Source organism: Borostomias antarcticus, assembly GCF_949987555.1.
Source record: "Borostomias antarcticus genome assembly, chromosome: 22".
NCBI classification, from domain to species: domain Eukaryota; kingdom Metazoa; phylum Chordata; class Actinopteri; order Stomiiformes; family Stomiidae; genus Borostomias; species Borostomias antarcticus.
In genome coordinates, this window is record NC_140255.1 from 10794270 (window position 1) to 10798257 (window position 3988).

A 3988-nucleotide genomic window follows, 5' to 3' on the forward strand; every position below is an offset into this window, starting at 1 on the left:
AATCAATCTTGCCTTTGGTTGGAGATAATGAGCATGGTAAGTCTGGCTTCAAATGAGGCCCTGTGCTTCTAGGCTCCAGAGCCCAGCACAGACAGTCACACTCAGGCACTTTTGTAGAAAGCACCGGGGAAAAAGAAAGAAAGATGATAATACTGAGCCTACTGTACAGAGACCAATTAAAAGCACATATTCAAATTGACCCAAAAGAACCACAGTTGGGCATTCATTTATGTGCTGACCTGCCCAGCTAGCTCTACTGACCTGCCCAGCTAGCTCTGCTGCCATCACGTTTCCCCCTTTTTTTTTTTCTCGTTTCAATCCGACTTCCCTAAGTGACCGCGCTGGCTGGCAAACAAACACCACCAGGCTTCGTTGGGCAAGATGGAAGACGTCTCTGTTGTGCAATCAGAGACCAGAAGTGGAGAAGCAGACAGCCCGTGATAGGTACCAGGCCTCCCGTTCACTCCACATCACAGCCATAGCACTTATCAGCAGCAACAGGGAAGGAAAATATGTTTGCATCACATCCATACAAAGCAGGTTGGTACAGCACGTATTAGATCGCTGCCTCCAGTAGACGCTAAGTCAGTGATTGCTGCAATCAAGGCAGCGGAGCAACAATGGGAATGGACACCTCCCTATCCAATCAACGCATTGAGGGAACAAGCAGGCTTGACAACAGTTCAGGCACAACTTCGGTGTAGGAGGCCAAAGGTGGGTCGATGCCGTATTAATTCACAACTCCCGTCCTGTTTGCAGTCTCCGGGTCAGAGACTTTGATGCGATTCGGAAACATCATCTCCCCTCTCCTTCCTCCTTCCAGAGACCAGCCATAAATCCCCAATAATGGCCGCCGACAAGAGAACTTTTGAACATGGGGCTCAGCGGGGCCTGTTATCCACCCATGGCAGCGAAGTCCAGGGATGACGGAGCATAATAAATATTGCAGGGTCTATCAGAGGTCCCCTCAGAGATGTTCGGTTGTCTTGAGCGACAGGAAGCTGCTCGGCAACACAAGCTCATGGTGGCAGGAGAGAGAGGGCTGTTCAAGTGTGTGTGTGTGTGGGTGGGGGGGGGGGGGGGGGGGCAAGAACAAGCTATGTTCAATTTCCTGAATGGAATCCTTTAACGTTTCCCCTCCCGTTACACCGTGACAATGTATGGCACTGCCAGTAAGGGGGATGTCCTCAAAATATTGTTTTCTCGAACTGGGTGTGTGTAAGTTGTTGTTTTTCATTAAGGCGCAACTGGTCGGCCAAGAGAAACTAAATCGCAGTGCAGATATACTCAAAGATATTAAAGACACAGTTGACTTTCTCTGTTAAGTCCAGGTCTGACTGTACCTTAAGGCAGGATAGGACTTCTGCTCTCAGGGAGTCGTGAGCGCACGTTCCACCAGCTCTTGTGACCAATCCAGCTTAATGGGCCTTTCTGACAAGGGAGCTTTGTTGTATTGAGCTGCCCACCATCTTAAATGTTTCCTTGACAATGGCCAAAGAAAGCGCAGATGTCCAAGCTGCACACATCTGTAGTACCCTTATTCCTCCAGGCAAGCAGCCCGCCTTTCTGTCCCTGACACACAAAGGGTCTCTTTCCAAGGACGTCTCCTATTCAGTCCTGAAACATCCGTCAATTAAATCCTAAAAAATATCTCCCCTACTCGTGAATATGCTGTATCAGAGCAACACACACGAGCTTCACAACATGTTTGACACTGTACATCTCTCACTCACACAAGGACTGCTTATCAAACCAGCAAAAGATTTGCATCTCAAACCAGAAAAAAGATTTGCATCTTCATGTCTCCAGGTAGAATGTATGATGTTGATCAAATGTGAAGGATAACATGGTTGGGATTCGACAACTTCAAAAGTCTACTGAGGCATCAATAGCCTACCACTCATGCACAACTTTTCAACAATATTGTTAGGGGCTTTCACAAAGCGAAAAACAGCAGCAGATCATTTGGCCATTCTTAACAACCAAGACAACTGCATATTAGACACTATCTAATCCCGCAATCCACATCTTCTTCAGCTTCCGAACCAGCCAGTTTAATCGAAGTTCAAACGCCAAATGTTCTCGCGTCAGTTCAACAGCAGTCAGGCACTACCACTCGCAAAAAGGTTCTTGGTCGGTGTGGCGGCGTCAAACATCCTGGCAGCGCACGGCAGCAGATGTGTTACATTAGTAATCACTTATGTAAAGATGCAGAGCCGAGCCAGTAGTAGCACACAAGATTACAAATGTCGCCTTTTGAGAAATAGAGTCTTGCCTACACAACTCTGGTTAACCACCGGGCATCATTTTTTGACAACATTTTGCAAACATGTTGTCAAAGCCGGGGGCACACAGAACGCTGTTGACTACAATACAGCGTTCCAATGACGAGAAACTTAGCTTACTATTGACCAATATAAAACACTTCCTATTTTTCTCCAACCAAGCACTCACTCTCCCCTTTCAAAAATGTTCACTCCACATGTTGGTAGGCTAGCCTACTGTAGCCCTTTGCAGGGGGCGAGAGTCCATCAAAAAGGGACAAATTGTGGTGCTTCGGACACATATTTTGACAGTTCTAGTATGGTTTTACGTGGTCAACTATGTCCTCAGCATTCAATTTACTCGACCGTTCCCTTTCTTCATGGCGCAGTGAGGTGAACACACATGGCCACAGCTTGTGCGGACATGAAAATCGAATAATTTACATATCGCACAACCTTTTGAGGCAAATCGTTTACGGGATTATGTGAAAACACTGTTTTCAAATATGTCTATCGATATCTTACCTGAATAAATGATGTTTATTGGAAGTTCAGAAGCCGACTTTATGCACACACGACCACCATCACCCGGTCGAGAAAAAAATTCCTATAGATTTTGTGTATTAAAAGCTGATCCACCTTTAAATGGCAAAACTTAATCCTCCGACTGCTAAGAGTAATAGGTTACAAGGACGTTTTCAGATGAAGACAGAAGAGAAACAATTGAGAAGGAGAGTGTTTTGTTGAAGGGTGAGCACTGTGTGCGTTCCTAGGACACGGTCTCATATAGACGCCGATTAATAGGTGGCTATCTAACTGTTTCAGTGGTGTATTTTCTTTCTCTCTCTCTCTCTCTCTCTCTCTCTCTCTCACACACACACATACACACACACTCCCTCACTCCTTTCTATCAAGGCGGGGTCTTGGGTCGTTTAAACCAATGACATAAACCTATAAGAGGCAGCCTCGCCCCCTACACGTCTCCACTCTTCCATCCACATACAAACATTCTCCATGGATTAGCACCGGGTGAGCGCGCGCTATGCTGCAACACAACAGTATAGACTCAATAACTGTCACTATCCAATGCACACATCGACATCTAAGACATTACGACAAGTTGATGGGCAGGAATTTGAGAGATAGGCTATTGGCTATCCCTCTCCATTTTATAATTATTATGATCAGATATAACAGAAGAATAAACTGTAATTAATTGATAATTCAGGCAATTGTTTGATCAGAACATAGCAACATGAATTTGAACTGGGTTTATACATCACTTTAATTTAAAAGAGATTACATTTTTGAGACTTCAAGAGAGGATGACAATATAATGAATGTTATTTTCCCTCTAAAAGTTGCCTGACTAGATCAAATAGAATAAATAAAAAGTCTGCTTTATTTTCCTCTTTCAGCAATACACTCCCATTTATGTTGTCACACAGAGGGGTCACGTAAATGGCGGCAGACCTTTTGTTGTGCCAGTGATGGTGCAGTGACTTCAATTATCTCTATTCCATTTTCCACTTTTCATTTCTAAACCCTGCCGGGCCCCCATATGCTCCGGTATTGATCTGCCCGTTGACCATTGACCACCTCTCATCAGCGCTGTGCTTACTTGTGGGGGTGCGCGGCTCGCTGCACAAAACGCTGAGAGAAATCCTCCACTGGGTGCTTTTGATACACAGCCACTGACCGTGATAAAATAATGGAATTGTATG

General features: G+C 45.1%; 1 protein-coding gene across 2 annotated transcripts in view; it reads right to left on the reverse strand.

Annotated features, from left to right (window-relative positions):
* ctbp2l (C-terminal binding protein 2, like) overlaps positions 1-2951 on the reverse strand; it is a 93394-nt gene extending 90443 nt beyond the window's left edge. For both annotated transcript variants that reach the window (XM_084455885.1, XM_084455884.1), the window contains exon 1: positions 2790-2951. The gene's annotated coding sequence lies outside the window, so the exon portion shown is untranslated. The remainder of the gene's footprint in view (positions 1-2789) is intronic.
* Positions 2952-3988: the final 1037 nt, after the last annotated feature.